Source organism: Lycorma delicatula, chromosome 10 (assembly GCF_047948215.1).
Source record: "Lycorma delicatula isolate Av1 chromosome 10, ASM4794821v1, whole genome shotgun sequence".
Taxonomy (NCBI): domain Eukaryota; kingdom Metazoa; phylum Arthropoda; class Insecta; order Hemiptera; family Fulgoridae; genus Lycorma; species Lycorma delicatula.
Window position 1 is genome coordinate 87,959,178 of NC_134464.1, and position 22,808 is coordinate 87,981,985.

Below are 22,808 nucleotides of genomic sequence, written 5' to 3' on the forward strand. Positions count from 1 at the left end.
CTCGGTAATAAATTTTTAAAATTATCAAAAATCAAGAATTAAATACCTCAAGAAACCGTATGTATATTTGATTACAAAAAATGAATGACATGCAAAGAGAGGTTTCCATTGAAAAGAATCGTTTATCATACATGTCTATGAATATGTATACGTAATACATTACACGTAAATATATAACAGCGATAAAAAGTATATACAGTGATTAGTTCAAAGAACATTGATCAAAAGAAAACAAAGAAAGCACCGAGAAGTACAAGCATCAGTCGCACAAGAAATCGCTAAAAAAAAAACAGAACCCATCGAAGAAACAGCGAAATACAAACAAAAAAGAATCAATAAAAGGGAATGACGAAACGAAACGAAAAATTTGACGATGGATAACATCCTAAGGTAGCTGATCTTGAAGAACCTCAAAATCTAATGTGTGCAGCCGCCTTACACGCCTAACGACGTTAGCCGCGAATTATTAGTAATATTTGTTATCCAGAAGATTAACCGCAAGCCAATTCACATGTCTGTTCAGTCTATTTAGTAAGGAATCGCCGTGTTTCCGATTGGCACTCCCAGGTAATCATGGATATCAATGTTTTTCGCAAACCACGGCGGTTCTGTTACATTTCTCAACAATTTGTTTTGGAATCGTTGTACGATATCAATATTACTCTCAGTTGGATCCTGTATGTCTAAATCGGTTTCAGGATCATCATGTAAACCAACTGCTCGTCGGATTATGATAATTGCGACTCCCTGCCTTGCGATCAGCATCTCCCTAAACTTAATGCTAAGCTGTTTTCATTTCTCTCTGATGTGAATCGTTAACATCAGACGACGATCCAGATGCAACATCAGGTATCACACGCTGTGTTAGCATGCGGAATGAAAACGCCATTAAGTTGAACTCGCCGGCAGTCCTCCCTCCTCATCGCAAACGTAACGTGCATAGACTTAGCCGGATTAACTTAGCTAGATCTTCCGTCTAGCTAGCCACTCGTTAATTAAATCGGATGCGGTTTAACGTTTAGTTAAAGCTACGATAGGGTCGGCTTCCACAGCCAGAATTGCCGTGCCGTCGGCAAATGATGGAACAGTAATGTCCTCTGAAGTCGGGAGGTCTGCCGAGAAAATCGAGAATAAAACAGGTCCTAGAACCGATTTTGAGGAACATCCGACTCGGTATCAAAGAATACGACAAGCCCGGATTGTATACCGCACTTGGGAGAAACGTTCAGGTAGGTAGCTGTGCAAGATCAAGTAATTCGGTTGAGGAAAGCTCTAACAGCGATAAATATTTAAATAATCGAACGGAAGAGTGCTTGCATGTCATTATCTAACGATTCCTTCAAACTAACAATGCCAGAAAAAAGTTCATGTTCTTTATTTTGATTAGTATAAATGTCCTGAAAATTTATTACATTCTTCGTGAATCACGATGTATATGTAAATGCTATAATTTCAATCAAATAAATGTATAATAATTTAATATTTAATGCATTATATTTGGGAAATTAATGCCGGTTTTTGCTGATTTATTTTTGTTGTAGGTTACTGATAGATTTTTTATTTTTGATTGGCTTGGTGATCTAGGTGAGTATGCAATTATAGTACTATTAAAAACGGATGTGTTTTTTCAGTTATTTATTATTTTATATTTTACTGTATACACAATAATCTTTTATTACGATGGTCAAAAATAAAACAAATTTGAAATGTTTTCCGTCGCCATTCGTACACACACACATACACACACACACACACACACACACACACACTCTCTCTCTCTCTCTCTCTCTCTCGCTCTCTCTCTCTCTCTCTCTCTCTCTCTCTCTCTCTTTCTCTTTCTCTCTCTCTCTCTCTCTCTCTCTCTCATGCAAGTACGCTCGTACGCAACGAAACACACACTTTTTACATGTTACTAAAATAAAGGATACACGTTAACGTTTACACACAGGAAAAACACATTTTTCGTGCGCGTGTAAAATACTACCAGTTAGCTCAACTAGACCTTTATAACATATTATTTCATTAACAAACATTCACGTAATTACAAGCTGTATTTCTTGTTAGGAATTGTTAAAATTGATTAGAAAACTTTATCGGCGTTGTAAAACTTTTGAGGAATTTGCTTAATTTAATAAGAAATTCCCTAAATGTATCATTAATTAAATATTCAGTACTGTTGGGTGAATTACTATCAATTTACATTACAGTTTTAAAAAAAAATTTTCTTTGTGATAGTGTAAAACGAGAGTTCACCATATTTTTCACGTTTTTTATAAGAAATGTATACATAAATTTTTAGGTATTTATTTTAATGTACATACTATTTCCCCCTCTGTATCTACTGATGATTATTCCGCAGTTGAAATGAATAACCAGTTTGAGAATTTAAGTTTTTTTTTCAGTTTTTGAGAGATCTTTTAAAGAAAAATTGTAAATTATTTTGACTCGGTTCTAAATTCATTTCAGGTATTACAAAAAAAAGGAATACGTTGAGACAAGTTTTACGAATATTAATTGATAAGCTTTTTTTTAACGCCTGACTCTTTTATCTATGTTTTATGCATGTAATTATTTATAGACTAAAATTAAGATTTTAAGTATAATTTTAACCATTTTTGGAATACAAAATAAGCTAAAATTAAAAAATTGAATTTTGAAAAACTTTTTAATATTCATCTATACCACAATATTTCTTGTTTTAATATTCTATTAGGTTCAAGGAAGGAGGTTGGATATACCATTCCATGATATTAGAAATTTTTTATTTATAATACAATTAACATTTAAAATATTTAATCTTGTTTAAATATATTTTTTTTAATTTTATTTTTAAATGAAGTTAACGATTTAAAATAACATCAGTATTCATGTTTGTAAATTAAAGTACTGACATGATGTGAAACACCATTTGGATTCGTTGGCCTAAGTTATTTTTTATAGGAACTTAACTGAATAAATTTACTACGTTGTTTTTATTTGTTTCGTATAAAAACATGTATTGAAAATTCAGCGACCGCAAAATTAAAATTCCGTAATTTTTTATCGCTTTTTGTATATTTGTAATTAGAAATGTAATAAAATAAAATGACTCAACTTCTAAAATGATACTTTTTTAACAGACTTCAGTAAAAAAGGTTATGTATTCGACCCGTATATTTTTTTTATTTGTTCGCTAATAACGTTTATCCTATTAATTAGATTTAAGTAAATTTTGTTGTAATCGTGCACTGCTTTCGCGTTGGTAATATAATGTTGAAAAAACCTTTTAGATATAAAATGTGAGTTTTGCACAAGATTTGTAGCACCGTTAATAAAATCATAAAAAATCGAGATATCTCGTCCTAAACCTTTCAAACCCAATTATACATTATATATATATACGGCAACTGTAAGGAAAGTGGGAATCTTATAATTCTATGTATGTGCGTCACATTACATGATGGTCTTGAAGTCGGTTCCAATTTTTAAGAAAATTATTTTTAAATTTATTCCTTGAAAAAATTTTCAGATCTATATTGTATCGTGTTGAATCGTTTTTCTTTTAGAAAAAAATAGCTTAAAGGAAATGTTTATTCCTATTAAAAGAAAATGTTTTATTTTATTAAAATTATATTCAGACTGTATTTGTTTGCATCAAATTTCTCCCGCCACCACCCCACTCGGTCGCCCTAAAGCATAAGACCTGCGCCACAAACGGCTACTGAGCCTTGAATCAATTAAGCGACAAGTCCTAAATAGCTTCTATAGCAAACCTAATTGCGTGAGCGAACTAAGCGTGGTGCCACACACCAATCGCTTTGTGTTCCACCGCTCACTTGTCATATATTACTAAAATGGGTAGACGCACCCCGTCAACTGATAAAAATATATATGACACTCAATAAATTAAATTTACTTCGTCGAGACAGCAATTCGTTGCCACGCCTTAGTCGCTGAATGTCAGCAAGTACCTGTCCGCCATTATTAAAGCGCTTGGAGCTTTAGTTGGCTGGTGGCTAGCCATCACTCTCGGGTAGCTTCCCACAGCAGCACGGTAGCAGTCTTTTCCCTGAATAAACTACTGATGCCGGTTCAACAACGCAACGGCATCAAGGAACACCCAGACGTTCCGACAATTCCGACAATGAGGCTCTCGCCACATTGACTCGCCGTTTATGAGTGGCCAATCTTTTCCTTGACTTCTAATTCCAGGGTGGCTTGAGTTCTGTTAATATGTTGGTCATTTTGTTAATTTCATCAAAAGTTTGGTCAATATAGGATCAACTAATTGGTTTTTGGATTTTCCATCACTACTTCGCTCGCGAAATATAATCAGAATTAAAAACATTACCATCACAAATTTACCTAATCTCGTATAGATTGATTTAATAGCTGTAGCATAAAACGCCAAAAAATGTACAAAACAACCCCTTAAAATATTAAAATTCAAAAATACCCGAAAATGGTTTTTTGATATTCATCTGAAGAGTTTTTGCAAGCCCAAATGGATTGAATATCTCGTTTAGTACAGTCGGAAACGGGGAAAATTTACAATCATTGTTCGAAGTTTTCTTACCCCTTTCACGGTAAAATTTCAAAAAAATCTAGAAATTGATTTTTAGGTAATAACTTGAATATTATACACACCAAAAATCAGGTTGATATTTCTTTTTTTACAGAAAAAAAAATTAGTAAAATTTAACATTAACCCTAATCTCGGAATTTAAAAAAACTAAAATTTGTTTTTAGATGTTCACATAAAAATTGTACACACCAAAAATCAAGTTGACACATTTAATTATTATAGAGAAATTTAAAAAAAGTCGGGATTCAATAAAACAAATTCAAAATTCATTACCTTTTAACTCGGAATTTAAAAAAAAATTAGAAATTAGTTTTTAGTTATTCACATGAAGATGTCACACACCAAAAATCCAGTTGATATCTTCTTTTTTTACCGAGAAATTAAAAAAATAATAAATTTCATTTTTACTCCTTTTTAACTTTTTAAACTGGAAATTTCAAAAAACCTTTCTTAGTGTGTACATACTGTGTAAGAAGAATGTGTACATTAATTTTCATGAATGTATCTTCAATAGTTTTTTGGCTGGCACTGATGAATCAGTCAGTCGGTACAAGTACAGATTATAGAAACTTTATAGGTACAGATTAAAGAAAAGAAGATATCTGATATATTTTTTACCGGTAAATTTTTAACATAAGTTAAACATTAATTTATTATTTATCTTTAATTTTATTTCTCATAATTGATGTTTTTGTTCCTAACTTATTTTAGCTTTGTTTACTGTGTAGATCTATATACGTTTCGATCCTGTATATATACATATATTTTTTTTTTTTTGGTATTTTTTATAATCTTATTTCCTTCATTTAAAAAATACGATTTTACAGTTTAACGTTTGATTCATTCGTATTATTTCACAAAATGATAAAAATTTCTAATTTTTAAAAAAAATATTTTATACGATTAGTTTTTTTAAATCTTTACTTATTCAGTGTAAAATATTAAGTTTAGTATTCTTAAATTAATTCTTTAATTACAAAATTTTAATTCTTTTTGAGAAATTATTTAAGTTGTAAATAAATATGTGTGTTAACTTATTTTTAAAAAAACTTTAGCTAATTTTGTTACAGTAATCATTTAATGATTATACTATTAAAAATCAATCTTTACGTAAAATAATGGAATATTTGTAAATGTAAAAAGCTTTATTTTGCTTTTGTAATTTTACATTGATGGTGTCCATTAAAAACTAAATCGATTGAAATTGTTACTTCCGTGTAATAATAGTTGAATTTACACGTTTCCTTTTTTATTATTATGTAGATTTATTTTTGATTTGAAAATTTAAGCGGCTAATATCACCAAAATATATAGAATACATTTTTTTTTCTGTTGCTCTACATATGTAAGAAATATCAATTATGTTTTTTAAATAAGTTACTTTTAATATAGAAAAATAATTGAAGTAAAGAAATAATGAAAAAAAGTAGTTGTACAAATGTTATCGTGCTCATTTGCGTGGTTGATCGGCAACCATGTATCTAATGCCGGTTCTTTACATGAATGTAAAGGAAAATATTTTAAGATTAATTGATATTTATTTTCGCAATACGTAAATAAATAAAATATTTAGAAGGCCTGTGACCAGTGGGGTTTCTTTAGGAGTTAATTTTACACACGCATTTGAATTATAAAATACATTGATATTATTTCATATTTGCATTGAAAATAAGATAAATGACTATTGATGGTTAGGATACTATATTATGAACGAAACGCGTTCCAAATCTGAATTGAACAATACAATAGATGACACGACAATCTATGTTGTGATAAAGAAGAAAATTACAGGACCACAGGACTCTTACGAGAATAAAGAAGAAATAAACTTCATTTTATATCTTACCAGTGGCAAATAGTGTCAAATGAAATAATTAAATATGATTTGCAATTATTACTTATTCATAGGCATGATTAAGTTATAAATGAAAACAACTAAACGTAGTCTTAAAATAAAATACGTTAGTGAATATTAATCTGTTTTATTTTTCCACTTTTTCAAGAAAGTGTGTGGGTTGGTATGTGTGTGACAGGGAACATAAACTATCGAAGCCCTATTTCCAGGTTCATTAAAAAAATAACGTTTGTGTGTGTGTGTGTATGCACGCGTGCATTTAAACTTGAATAATTATCCAGAAATACTTAATACGTAATCAAGAATTTATGATTAATTTTTTTTTAAGGGAGAAAAAGTTTTTGTGTTATCATCGCCCGGAAAAAAACGTAAAAAAATAATGAAATTAGACTATAACTAAAATCTAAAAAAACAAAAAATTTCAACTATCGCAGTCAAACTGTCACTAAAAACTTACTTGGTAGTAATTTACAGTCGTAATTTTAAAAATAAGATATATTTATTTCAAAATAAACGCAAATATTGGAAATATAAAATTTAAGTAAACATAAGTAAAATTTAACGAAGTTCGAAAGGAGTGTGTGTGTATAACAAAAAATTAAAGAAATAAGATATTCTATGAAGCATGCTGATATGTTGTAGAAATAACAATACTCGGTTTAAAACCTCCTTATTATTACCTACGATTCAGCGAATGTTTCGTAGTAATTTAAATTTACGATGCAAGGCTGCATATGCAATCCACAAGGATATGGCACATAATCAAGCAGTAGTTACATCGTGCACATAGAGGTGCGATTAGTTAGCTGTTTAAATTTATAAGCTTGAATCACAAACAGGCTTACCTTATAGCTTTTAAATATAATTCAAAGTTGCGCGATTTATGTACTAAATACTATTAAATACCCAGTAAAGAGAATAACAGCGGTCAACTGGCGTTGTTGTCGGTTTACTGACCACAAACTCATGAAGCAGGCAACGACTAGGGGGCGAATATATGGACCCTCTCCTGTCACAAGTACCCACCGCTCTCCTGCTGTTTCTCTTTTTATTAATCTCAACCTAAATTACTACCTAATTTAAACTTCCGTTTTACAATCCATTTGCAATTCCAAAAGAGTGTCGTTGTGTTATTACTACAAACTTAAAACATTTAAAATGCCTTCGCTTACATTTAAATATTATGCTCTTTGCTAATCTATCCATTAGATACTTTTATTTCCGCTTAAATTTCATTTGTACATATTTTACAAGTAGTATTTTTATTTTTTACAATTTTCTTTATTAAAATTGTTTTTTAACGATTAACTCACCGCATAAGATCAAAGTTTGTGGCGTAGGAATATGAAATGAAAGTTTTGTGGCGTTTGAAAAATATTATGTCTTACCGGGATTCGAACCTGAGACCTGATGAAAGGTTTAGTCACTACACCTCTGCCACGGAGATCGATGAATTTTTTAATTACACATTGTTTCGGTAACTTTCTTAATACACACGTAATTACGATCAGGTCTTATTATAGCTATTCAGCAGCATTATAGTTTAAAATATAGTTAATGGTTTAACTAAATTAATTAATGACTTAACAACATATTAATTATAATTTAAAAAAAATAATAATTAACGTAATACTTTTAGAACCGGTCAGTGAAAACTATCGATTTATAATATAACATAAAACATTATATTATAGATAAAATTAGCTGCAGATATCAAATCAATGTATTTTTCATCGCCGATGATTATTTTTTAAAATCCTTTACTTTTAATTTTGTACTTTTTTTGTCTGTTTAGCCTCCGGAACCGTCGTCAGGATTACTTCACAGGATGATATGTACGACTGTAAATGAAGTATAGTCTTGTTCAGTACAGGTCGACATATCTTAGATGTGTGTTTAATTGAAACTCAACCACCAAAGAACACCGGTATCCACGATCTAGTATCCAAATCCATAAAAAAGTAACTTTTATAGCCTTTACTTCGATATGAACCTGAGAACTCTCGACTTCAAAAATCATCTGATTTGCAAAGAAAAATAAATCAAAATTCGGAACCACTCCAATGTCAAAAATTATTGTACTGGCATTTTTAAATATCTGTTAATCTTTATATAGCGTTTAGTCAACGCCTCTCCCTATACAGCGTTATCATAAAAGAATGGTGCGGTTCAGTAATTCATAGGAAGATTGTAGGGAAATTTCTAGATGTTGTATCGGTATCCCTGAAAGCCTTCAACCCAAAAGTTTGTTTATCAGCAGTTGTAACCGCAACGTCAGTTCTTGTATTGTTGCGGTGAGTTTAGTGAGTTACTATGTTCTCGGATAAAGACAAAGCAAAGTGTGTTTTATTGATGGCTGAATTAAAATCCGTAATTTTAGTTCAACGTGCGTTTCGACGTGAATTCGGAAGAGATCCACCACAAAAAAATAACATAACACTTTAGTTCAAACGATTCGAAGAAACCGGATCGGTTAAGAAACAGAAATCAACCGGCAGATCAAGTGTACCAGACCAAACGGTTGAACTAATTAGACAATCGGCAATTAGAAGTCCTGGGAAGTCCATCCCCCGTCGAAGCGTCGAATTAGGTATTCCAAAATCAACAGTTCACAAAGTTTTACGTAAAAAACTGAAATTACACGCTTATAAAATCCAGATACTGCAGGAATTGAAACCCGATGATTCTGTAAAACATTACAATTTCGCTGTTGAAATGTTGGATAGAAGTTAATGTTTGGTATGGTGTGATGAAAAATCGTGTAATAAGGCCTTCCGTCTTTGCTGAAAAAACAATTAATGGAGTTGTGTATTTTGACATGTTAACCGATTATTGCTTTCCTCATCTGGATGAACTCGAAAACATTCATCGACTTCATTTCCAACAAGACGGTGCTCCCCCGCACTTCAATGCATCGGTCACGGACGCTTTGAACGAAAAATTTAGAGATCGATGGATAGACTGGCAAGGACCCATACTTTCGCCTCCAAGGAGTCCAGACCTGACACCTTGCGATTTTTTCTTGTGGGGGTACATCAAAAGCGTTGTTTATACACAAAAAATTCGCGACCAAATCCACTTAAAAACAGGATTAATGAAGCAATGACAACCGTTAACGAAGAAATGTTAACTAATGTTTGGAGAGAAATTGAGTATCGTTTGGACATTTGACGAGCGACTAAGGGCGCACATATTGAAATTTATTAATTATGTAAAAAAATGTTTGAGACGACAAATTTGAAAAATAAAAAACATAAACTGTATGTAATTCTGTTTTAATTTAATGTTGAAAAACCGCACCTTTTTTTTAATGATAAAGCTGTATCTAACGTCACGCCTTTTTAGCTTTCTTCTTGTTTATTGCAAGATGTTACTTATCTTTTAATTTTACTTATACTTATTTTTCAATTTTATTTATCTATTTACCGTTTTTAATAGATTGAGGTTCTTGAAAAGGACATCCGCTTGATTATTGATCTGTTCATTTATGATCATTTTATTGTTAATTTTTAATTTAAATACTTCTAGATTTTCTAAAATGTTCATTCTTCCATTTTAATTATATGTCCTTTTTTTATATTCGTTTCATAATTAAATTTTTATTTTTTATTTTTAAAAGATCTCATGTGTTCGTTACATCTTAATTTTAATTTTCTTCCCGTTCGTCCTGTGTATGTTGCATTGCATTTACGTTTTATTTTGTATGTACCATTACCGTGTTATATATCTTTTTCTTCTATGTTACTATTAGAAATCTTTTTTTAGTGCATTATTTGTATTTATAGCTATTTTTATAATATATTTACTAAAGAATTGTTTAATGTAGTAAATTTCTTTCTTTCTCAGTAAGTGTTAATTTAATCCATTTTTTTATCGTTTGTTTTAATTGCATTTAATTTATTTCTATTTTTATTCATTTTTTCTATGATGTTATCTGTAAAGGTTTTTTCTGTACGTTTTAAAATCTAGATTATTATCATTTCTTTTTATTGTTAAATCTAAATAGTTTTGTCTTTTTCTTTTTGCATAGTATAATTAATGTTATCGTGTTGTTCGTTCATTTCTAATTGTTTATTTTAATCTTCACTATCGTTTACATTTTTTTTTATTATTTTATTGCTTCCCTAATTACTTTATCGCTCTTTTATTTTTTAAATATACTTGTAACTTTCTGATAGACTTGATAGTTTATTTACGTAACATAAGCGGGTAGTTGGCTGAAAAAAAAAAGAACAATGGAAGTACCATCTATCTTTTTATTACAATTACAAATAATATAAATGCGATGAAAATAAAATATTAATTTATACCATTAAATATTCATTTTCTACCATTCTATTCTATATGATTATTTTTAAATAAGAAATTTAAAAAAAATTGTTCTAGAATGTTATATTCTTGAAAATTTTTAAGTTTTCGATTAAAAAAATTTGAAGAAAATATTATGAATTTTTACAAACTTTCTATTTATTTATAAATTAGATGAAGTTTTATTAAAAATTTAACACTACTTTTGTTTTGAACGAAAGGAGCAAAATGATGTAATAATTTCAGCTTCCCATCCGGACAATTTTTTTTATTGATTAAATTTTAACGTTTTTAATAATCTCTTTGTATTATTATAGAAATACGAACTTATTTGTATAATATTTTAATCAAAGTAACGATAACGTATAAAAAAAGATATATATATATATATATATATATATATATATATATAAGTGTGGTCGTAGGGTTAATGCAGATTTATAAATTTTGAAATATAGAATAACTAGCAACAATAACAATAACAACAACAACAACAACAACAACAATAACCATGATTTAGTTAAAAGTTGTTCCAGGAATAATAATAGGTAAAGTTGACAAACAGAACGTGACAGTATAGGGTCATCGCTTGACAGATGGGTAAATGTTCATAATAACTCGTACCAGTCGGTGTTAACGTATTTTGACGATGGTAACGCCCTTTATTTTAGGTATTACAGAAATATTCAACTCGTACTGTTTTACGTCATCTATTGTTTAGTTTTTTCATTAAAAAAAAAAATGTGTTTATCAATAAATTGTATCTTTTAATAAATAAATGACATATTAATTACGTAATACGAAATTTTTTTAATAATTTAAGTTTGGTTGATTATTTAATTTTGTTTAACAAGATTAATCAAGTATTGTTTTCAATCTTCAGACTTGTCTGTTTTTTGGTCTAGCGGTTAAATCGTCATCGCAAATCAGCTGATTTCAAAGTTCTAAATTTCAAATTCTAGTAAAGGCAGTTACTTTTATACGGAATTGAATACTAGATCGTGGATAGCGGTGTTCTTTGGTGGTTGGGTTTCAGTTAACCACACATCTCAGGAACGGTCGAACTGAGACTGTACAAGAGTACTTCATTTACATTTATACATATCATCCTCATTCTTTCTCTGCAGTAATACCTTACGGTGGTTAAGGAGGCTAAAACAGAAAAAGAAGAAAGGTAAATCAACTTGCTTAGGTAACATAGAAGCACAGCTTACAAAAGTACCTTATGTTCAGTAATACTTAAATCTAATGTAATACAATTGCGTTTTAACACTATTGTTAAAACGCTAAAGATTTATCACGTTTAAATAACTTGAAATACAAAACACCAGTCAATAATGTTTTCTATGAGAGTATTGATGTGTATTATACAGAGAGTTCCTATTGGAAAAATATTATCAGTCGGTATGAATAACATCTCCATTTTAATGGAATTATCAGAGTGGTATTCTGTAGTATATTTGATTCAGTAAAGGAGGTTACAGGAAATTATTTAGGCTTTCACTGGTAAGCAAACACTGGACGATTATTCTTGAAAAAATTTAGTTAGTCTAAAAAAAAAATTGTGGTTGTTTTAATACGTAAAAATAACATTATGTTTAATTTAAGTAAATTATTAACAAATATTCTACTAGAAATTTATGAATGTGTATATACAGCTTAGTTCAGAATAATGATCATGGATACAATATCATTATTTCTCTAGTACTTAAAGTCTTTTCATGCCGGATAAATATTTTTCCTCGGAAAATATGTACGTAAAAATCCAAATCGATTATAAATTTAAGTTTTAACAACGATGTTTGTTCGCCAGTTAGGTATTCCGGATGAGGCCGCCTCCCTTCACCTACAAGATGATCAATCTTATTGTACTTTGAGAGGTTTTTTAAGCGATCAAATCGGTCTTCTATTTTTATAGGTCTTATGTTCTAATCATTACAGATAAATTTTGACTGTCACACTCAATGATATAAAGAAGGTTTTGTTTTTCCACAATGTGGCAGTATTTCTAATAATTTTTTTAAAGAAAAAATAATGAAGTGTTGTCTCATGTTGTTTCTATGCAATCCTCTTTTCTAAAAGAATTAACCCATTAGTACACTTTAATCTTTTTTACGAGCAGTTGTTTTTCATACGGACAAAATAATTTTTTTATTCCTATCTAAATATTAAATAAATACAAAACTATAAATTTAAAACGATGAAATATAATAAAAAACTATTAAAAATTAAAAAGTGTTCTTTTTAAATTTCCTTTAAATTAACGACTTTTTGTAGTCGGCATGAAATTAATATATGTTTAGAATTTTTTTAATTTTTTGTCGACTTAAACGAGTTTAATTATTATTTTGGTTTTGATAGTAGGTTTAATATTTTTTATTTTTTTAATTAAATTTGGAAATATAATTTACATTTTAGGTCGACAGTCTATAATTAACAATAAAGTTTTATATTAATAAGGGTTTAGCATCCTTCTTCATGCACTTAAATACTCCCAAGTATTACAGATTTATTATAAATGTATAAAACCGTACATTTTGTTTTTACATGAATAATATTATGTTACAGTTGTAATTTGAAATCTCCAATAATTACTCGTCAGCTACATTATTATACAAACACTCTACATTTGTTAACGAGTATAATAAATATCTCTTTATAATCCTATTATAATCTTTATACTTTATTCATTTAATAATTATTGTATTTTAAGTTGTCGAATTTCGAAATCGATTGTAATATGGAAGTGGTGTTTATTATAATGTATAAAATCAAATATAACACTTCCCCGTACGAGGTCGTCGTAAATAATTAATCTAAATGTAATTAAGTTGCAAAAGGTTTCTTAGATCGCCTGTTATATATAAATAAGAGGAATATTCCTCCTAATCTTGGGATCATAAAAATTAAAATTTGTTGAAAGTTAAAAAACCTATCTTTAGTTAAAATAACTGAAGATAGGGTTAATATGAAAACTCTAATACAATACAATATGCATAACTCCTATATAATATGTATTGTACGCAACAACTTGGCTATAGTTTAATTTTTCTTCCTGCCGATAATATTGAATGATGTTAAACACCTGCAACTATACTCTTTCCACTCGGTAATAAACCGAGTCTTCATTGTTGAGCTATTTATTTCTCGACAAAGTGACTTTTCATAACCGAAGGAAAGTTTTGAAAATCAGCTTTCACAAAATAAGAAAGAATTCCTGAACACATTAACAGAAGAATACCTAAATGCGTTACAAACTTCAGTAACAAAATACTTCCCCACCTTGTCAAAGTAGAATAGCTAATTTGGTGCATCTGATGGAATCAAATTACAAAATGCTTCCAACCTAACTGTAAATGAAATAAAAAGAATTTAACTCATCGTGCAATTCTACCACGAAAACAAAATTTCTAGACATTTCAGTGCAATGCTTTTGGATTATGCGTGATTCCAGAATCGCAAAGAGAGCCGTAAAAATTTTTCTGCTGTTTTTAATACTTGGACAAATCAGCAATTTTTGCGATGAAAATAGTGAAATCTAAACTGAGGAATAGTCTGTTACATCTTGAAGATGATTTAGTTATTGGCCGGTCAACTATAAGGCCACGTGTTTACAAACTCTGTGGAACACACTTAGCGCACACTTCACAATAATTGTGGTGGTGAGACTTTAAGAAAAAAGTAATATATACTTTTTAAATTGGACTTCCGGTTCAGATACGACGGCAACCCACGTACTTACCTTTGTCTTTTTCTGACGCCGTTTGACTTGGTGCTTCTATTTAGAAGAATCCGCCCGCTTGCGTGTTAACATCGGTCTATGTACATTGAGTATCTGAAGCTTGGAATTACATATTATTATTATAATCATCGGTATCACCATTATTATTAATCAAAAACAAACAAGTGTGTTGCGATATTGTGGGCGTTCAGTGAAGTCTGCCTCCTATCGAAAAAGTTGGAAACCAATACTCTGAGCTATAGTTGACATCTCTTCAGATTTCTTGTCTTTTTTTTCGTCATAGTAGGCGTATTTCATACATGCAGTAGTACTTAAGCAGCTATCGAAGTAATTAACATAATTTTTTTTTTATAAAGTTAACAAGTAAAACCGCTTTTAAAATGTGAGTAAAAGGGAAAAATAACATCATTTGAATTCTTTGTTAAATTTTATTTCAAACTAGTGGTAATAATGTATTAAACAAAGATGGTAAACCAATATATAAAACGAAAGGTAAAGTCGATAGATGGGTGGAATATATTGAAGAGTTATACGGAGGAAATGAATTAGAAAATGGTGTTATAGAGGAAGAAGAGGAAGTTAAGGAGGATGAAATGGGAGAAAAAATACTGAGATCTCAATTTAAGAGAGCATTAAAAGATTTAAATGGCAGAAAGGCTCCTGGAATAGACGGAATACCTGTAGAATTACTGCGCAGTGCAGGTGAGGAAGCGATTGATAGATTATACAAACTGGTGTGTAATATTTATGAAAAAGGGGAATTTCCGTCAGACTTCAAAAAAAGTGTTATAGTAATGATATCAAAGAAAGCAGGGGCAGATAAATGTGAAGAATACAGAACAATTAGTTTAAATAGTCATGCATCAAAAATCTTGACTAGAATTCTATACAGAAGAATTGAAAGGAGAGTGGAGGAAGTGTTAGGAGAAGACCGATTTGGTTTCAGGAAAAGTATAGGGACAAGGGAAGCAATTTTAGGCCTCAGATTAATAGTAGAAGGAAGATTAAAGAAAAACAAACCGAAATACTTGGCGTTTATAGACCTAGAAAAGGCATTCGATAACGTAGACTGGAGTAAAATGTTCAGCATTTTAAAAAAATTAGGGTTCAAATACAAAGATAGAAGAACATGTACAGGAACCAAACAGCAACAGTAACAATTGAAGAACATAAGAAAGAAGCCGTAATAAGAAAGGGAGTCCGACAAGGATGTTCCCTATCTCCGTTACTTTTTAATCTTTACATGGAACTAGCAGTCAATGATGTTAAAGAACAATTTAGATTCGGAGTAACAGTACAAGGTGAAAAGATAAAGATGCTACGATTTGCCGATGATATAGTAATTCTAGCCGAGAGTAAAAAGGATTTAGAAGAAACAATGAACGGCATAGATGAAGTCCTACGCAAGAACTATCGCGTGAAAATAAACAAGACCAAAACAAAAGTAATGAAATGTAGTAGAAATAACAAAGATGGACCGCTGAATGTGAAAATAGGAGGAGAAAAGATTATGGAGGTAGAAGAATTTTGTTATTCGGGAAGTAGAATTACTAAAGATGGAAAAAGCAGCAGCGATATAAAATGCCGAATAGCACAAGCTAAACGAGCCTTCAGTAACTTCAGTAAGAAATATAATTTGTTTACATCAAAAATTAATTTAAATGTCAGGAAAAGTTTTTTGAAAGTATATGTTTGGAGTGTCGCTTTATATGGAAGTGAAACTTGGACGATCGGAGTATCTGAGAAGAAAAGATTAGAAGCTTTTGAAATGCGGTGCTATAGGAGAATGTTAAAAATCAGACGGGTGGATAAAGTGACAAATGAAGAGGTATTGCGGCAAATAGATGAAGAAAGAAGCTTTTGGAAAAATATAGTTAAAAGAAGAGACAGACTTATAGGCCACATATTAAGGCATCCTGGAATAGTCGCTTTGATATTGGAAGGACAGGTAGAAGGGAAAAATTGTGTAGGCAGGCCACATTTGGAATATGTAAAACAAATTGTTAGGGATGTAGGATGTAGAGGGTATACTGAAATGAAACGACTAGCACTAGATACGGAATCTTGGAGAGCTGCATCAAACCAGTCAAATGAATGAAGAAAAAAAAAAAAGTTGTTTTTTCCTTTTTGAAAATATTTTTCTGGATTTGAAGCTGGTAATATATATTTATTTTTAATATAATTTTGTTTTAAACTTTAATTTTTATTTAATTTATAGTTAGCGAGATATCAATTAAATTACTTATTATATTAGATTTTTTTTTGTTTTGTTTAGTTAAAATTTATATTTTAATTTTGGAATGTATATTTATTTAGAAACAATATTATTATGAATAAATTTCAAATTTTATTTCATCTGTTCTTAAACAAACGGTTTTTTGACTTGCTTTTGAAGGCATTGATAGTGGAATGAGGTAAACCGAATACCTGGGCGAAGCTTGTTACAACAACTAAACTTTATTTTGAGAATCTTTACTTATTAAAATATAAATATATTTAAATTTAATCGTTTACGCTGTACATTTGTATGTTCTATTCATATGCTAAGAGTAAAAGTCCACCATCGGTGTAAAGAGTAATCCTGAATAATCTAAATAATACGGTTGTAAAATTATTCAAGTAAATTTTTTTCGAATAAAATACAATGATATTAAAACAACGTTTTCATTTATTCTTTCTATTTCATTTTTATTTTACCACCCTTAAAAAAGAATACATAAAAATATTTAGAATTTTTCTCTAACGTATGTACGTAAAACGAAAAAAAAGGATTACAAAGAATATTTTATTGTAAATTTATGGGTTGTAGAGAGATGATTCCATTAAATATCTTTATTTTTCAGTTAAACTGGTTTATGATCAAACAGGTAAATAGTATATGAGGACAAAATAAGTAACCAAATAAATTAATTTTTACTTCTTTCTTTCTTTTCATAGGAAAGAGAAAAATTTCAACTCATTTTTTGTGAATTACGAAACAAGCTGGTCTGTTAAAACTTTTGAAAAAATTAAGACCTAAAATTTCGGTCTTCACCGTTTTCTACAGTAAGATCTATATTTTAATCCGCAGGACCGGTTTTATTCAAATTTATGCGTTATAACAGAAAAATACTCTGTTTCAGTGAGGAGTAAATTTTGGCAAAAAGAAGAAATATTTATTGAAAATAGCTGATTATATTCAATTTATAGTAATTAATATTTCTATATTGCAAAAAAAAAATTATAAGAATATTTTGTAAGAAAATTATAAACACAGTTTCTTTAAAAAAAAACTACAACGTTTTTTAGCGGGAACTTTTTTTAACATCTATGTTCTGAGCATATAACTAACGTCACAGTTATGTAATAACTTATAATTGATAAGTAAGGTTAAATTTCATTATCTTTTTATTTTTATATTAACTGAAATGAAATTTTTTGTAATTCAATCGGAACGTTCAGCCTAATAAATTCATCTCCAACCGATCTCCAAGACCGTATTTATTTAACTAATCATAAAAAATGGATTCATTTTACCCGTTCGATATTCAGTATTTACAACAGAAGTGAATTGTGCTGACCGCACGTTAAAAAAACTCCAACCTCACAATGTGATAATTTTTTTAAATTTCATTACCTTCTTCCAGTAGTCATGATCCTGAAAGTTCTGATAAAACAGGGGAGGGTTAAAAAAGGGCGTGTGAAACTTACGTTCCGGTCGTCGCAAACTTAGTCGCTGTTCCTAGGTATTTGTATCGATACGCTACTCATTAAGTACGAACGGAAGTACAACTCTGCATAAATAGTCGTCGTGTCGTTATGGTTTTTCATTTTCATTATTCGCTAATGGCAAAAAAGTGTCTTTATTTTATCGTCCTTTATAAAATCAGAACTAATTAAAAAACATATTATCGATGTAATTCGATTATTTTATCGATAGAGATATTTATATTTTAAACGAAAATTTATTGCCAAAACGTATTTTTTGTCTAAATCGACTTCCGACTGGTTATAATAAATTTCAGTAAAGTTTAGGTGATGTTAGAATTTCGTAATATGATAAATTTCCGTAGCTTATGCCAGTTAAGTAATTTATTCTTTACTTTTTCATATACTGCAGTTTGTGCGCAATTCCGTTTAAAACCAGAAATTTTGGAAATAAAAACGGCACTAAACCGAAACCTTTTTTCAGATTAATTTAACACCTCTTTTAGCCTCCGTGACCACCGTTAGGTATTGCTTCAGAGGATAAGATGAAAATGCAATTTTGTAGCGTGTGAAAATACATGCCCGACTGGGATTCGAAGCCTGGACCTTAGGATGAAAGGCAAAGACACTACCATTCGCACTACGGAGGCCGGTTGTTTAGTATCTAAAGATAACAAAAAAGTGTACGGATCTTAGGTATTATTTACATTCCTCAGAACTTAGCTAGTACTTGAACGAAAACCTACATTTTTTAACTTTTGTATTAATTTAAATATATTTGTTTATTAATAATTTTTACCCGTGTTTGGAAAAAAAAATTAACAATACATAATTTAATAATAACAATAAAAAAAAATATGAAAAAAAAATCATACAGTGAAATAAAATTTTATGTACTTTTAAAAATGTGAATGTAATTTAATAGACATTATTACATGTGTATATGTCATGTCTATACACATAGATACATAATACAATCTGTCATAAATTGAAAATTATAATTTAGAATCGTATTATTTTTTTGGATTTTATAGTTAAATTTCTGTTTAATTTTATCTACATTAAAGTTAACTACAGAGCGACTAAAAAATAGACCCTCACAAGAACAACATATACACTGAGGCACTGAGGCCCGATCTTTAATAAATTGCAAAAAATTCTATCTTAGTTCATTACTTCTGATATTGTCAGACAATATTCTCCCTAAGTCGGAGTTTACCATCATTTCGTTTATTTGTTTTTTGTTGCCAATCATTGGTTTCATATTATTCTTCTGATCTTAATTTGTGTACACGTTTTTTAGTTTTTCAAATTCTCTCTCTTTATATTCATCATCATTTTTATATTCTTTTTGTTTCCTTGGTGTTAACGTTTTCTTCCTCTTTATAGTTATCATCTCTTAATGTTCTTCTTTATTTGCGACATTTTCTTCCTGTTTATTATTTTTTTGTTTGCAATATTTTCTTGTTTTTTATTCTTTCTTTGGTTTACAATTTTCTTCCTCTTTAAATTTATCACCTCTTATTTTTTTTTAATCTTCCCTTATTCTTAACATTTTCTTTCTCTTCATATTCATCTTCTTGTCATTTTTTGAGATATATTTTTTCATGTTATCTTTCTATTTCCTGTGTGATTGTTTATTTTTGATTATTCACCACATAATCCAATAATAAAAACTAAATATTTTACACCGTAAGGTCGAAATTAACATTTGTAACCGGTATACAGGAGTTCACTAAACGGAATAGTTTAATTATTATTAACGTTTGTTTATACGACATACCAGAAATCTAAAACTTTTGTTAATCAGCAACTCACGAAGATAAGAATAATACTGATACTTGAGTAATAAAGGGACTTTTATTGTTGAATTAAAATATTTGATGTTAATAATATTTGATCTAATATTTCATCAATTGTGTAACTTTCCACTTTATAATAGAATTGTAGGATTGTATCTCACTTTCAAATGAAATAAGTTTAGATGAAGCGCATCAAAAATATGTATATGCAATTTAATGGGCGTGCAAGGAAGTCATGTGGTGTCTACATAAATTTTTTTAAGACTACATTCTTATATAGAATTACGAATACTAATTTTTTGTTAAATTCTTTCTAACTTCTTATTTATATAGGAATCGGTAACATTTTTTATTTAACTGTATTATTTTATACAATAAGATTAACAATAATATTCACTGCTGATTTTTCGGCAGTTTTCAGTGTTAGCGATTCTGTTCCAGGTAATGTATGTAGAGATACATTTAAGTATTATATAAAAACATTATTTTAGAAATTAACTACGGCTTAATCGACTAAGTTTATAAATCTGACTTACTTATATAATGAAAAAATGCACAGAAACGTACACTATTGTAAATAGATATTACTCGAAACAAATTTCAAAAAAATAAAAATATTACATAATTTATGAATTCAGAAAAAATGTATTTAAAATATTTAATATAAACAAAGATTATTGTTGTTTATTTTAAATACTACTCTTTAAATTAGGAAGATTTGTTAAATGGTTTTGTTCTCTTGCCACAACAGTAGAATAGTTTTTCTTTGTTTTTGGGGCGATGAATTTTTATGTTAAATTTTATTTCTTTCGTTATTATAGATTTACTTAATCCGTTCATATTGCGTATGGATTGTTTTATAACGATTATAAGTTATAAGTTACGATTATAAGTTACATTCTCGACTTGTAAAAACAGAGGAAAATTATTGCTAACTTGGAAAACTTGAAATATTTTGTTGAAAAATGAGGTTAAAAGTTCTGCATCGTGCATGTGTAGGCATCGGTATGCGTGTGCATATGTAAGCTTCTATTGGGCCAAGAACACCGATTTTTTTTTCACTACTGTGTGTGTATGTGTCTTTTTTTAATTTGAATCAAAGTCCAAATGTTTCTGTGTTGTTTTAGCGTATATATATATATATATATATATATATACAGTACATATCGTTTATAGTGATCTCCAAGGAACCGACGACGATTTTAGGTCATTATACCCGATAGTCGCAATAACCGATGTTTAGGTAGCTTAGTGGTAATATTTTAATATCCCATCTACACGAGTATTGCAATACAGTAAAATAATAATTTATTTCCGTAATAAAATAACATAAAAAAGCAAAAATATACAATAATAAATACAAACACAGAGTAAAAGAAGATAGAGAAAAATTGTAAAAATTACTTTTTCTACAAAAAGTCTGTTATTTTGCTTTGTTTCGAACATTTCATGTTGTAAAACCGACAAGCGGTTTTTATTGCCGCTAAAACTTCTGGATGATTTGGCGGGTTGATGTCTTCATCGTTACCTTCGTTGTCATTATTTACGTCCCCATCTATTTCTGCTAGTACTGAAGCCGCTACATCATCATCTGCTACAGTTTCATGCGTTTCTAAATCTTTCTCAATTTCTTGATAATCTTTAAACAATGCATTTGACATCGATTGATTTTGCAGATTATTGCCCCGTTCAGCTAAAGATTCTTCTTCGCATGAGACGTCAGTAATTTCACCAGCCTGTGGTAAAAATTCTGCATGTCGAAAGCGATTTTTTACAGTCGGTGGAGAAACTCATTTCATGATCTTTCTAATATATTTAATGCATCCAGAATAGTTATTTGTTTCCTTTTTTTATCTAAATCCTGTATCATTTGTAAAATTAGGTGTTTTTTTTTGTAGTGGACTTTTACAGACTTTATTTAAGGGCTGTAAGACTGCTGTTGTTTTGGTGGTAGGAACAATAACTTTATACTCGAAAGATTTTCAACGTGTGGGTGAGCCTGACAGTTGTCATTGAGCAGCAGTATTTTGTAATTTTTAATCTTTAATTCACGGTCCCATTTTCATAGCCAAGACGTACTTGTCATCCAAGCTTTCTTGTTACTTTCGTACCTAACAGGAAGCGATTTCAAATTTTTAAAACGTCGGGTTTAGCACTTTTCCCTATAACCATTAGTTTTTTTGTCAGTTCCAGTCATATTTGTAGCAATTAGTACTATTAGTCTTTCTTTTGATAATTTTTCCTCCGAACGCGTTTCACCTTTAAACCGAAGGGTTCTTTCTGGCGTCAGCTTAAAAAAAAAAATCGGATTCATCAGAATTATAGATTTTTTCGTCCGAATAGCCCTCTTTTAATTTTGGCCAAATGGTTTCTGCCATTTTTCTGACACACCGGTTGGAGCTGCTGCAACCTCGCCGCTTCTTTTTCCAGACGCAATATCGTGACGCTGACGGAGCCGTTGTATCCAAGCTGAAGAAGTTATTTCACGTGGTTTACCGAATTTTTCAGAAAAATCGTTCGCCTTAGTTTGCAATACAGGGCCGCTATGAAGGATATCACTAGCCCTCTGGTATTTAAACCATTTTAACAGCACTTTCTCTACATTATGTTGAATAGACCGTAATTTTGATTTCATGGAATTTTTTCACGGTTCTTCCATATCACCGATGTTGTCGAATGACCTACGCCTAATTCTTGGGCGATGTCCTTATTAGTTTCAACATTCTCTAACCGCCAGATAATGTGCTCCTTTTCCTCTATCGTGATTTTTTTTCGCGAAGTCATAGTTAAATCACTATTAAATGAATTACACAGGATACGTAAAATATAATACTGTACCGGCACGATATA

General features: G+C 29.9%; 1 protein-coding gene across 3 annotated transcripts in view; it reads right to left on the reverse strand.

The window, feature by feature from the left end:
* LOC142331046 (uncharacterized) overlaps positions 1 to 7,432 on the reverse strand; it is a 109,386-nt gene extending 101,954 nt beyond the window's left edge. For all 3 annotated transcript variants that reach the window (XM_075376677.1, XM_075376675.1, XM_075376676.1), the window contains exon 1: positions 7,265 to 7,432. The gene's annotated coding sequence lies outside the window, so the exon portion shown is untranslated. The remainder of the gene's footprint in view (positions 1 to 7,264) is intronic.
* Positions 7,433 to 22,808: the final 15,376 nt, after the last annotated feature.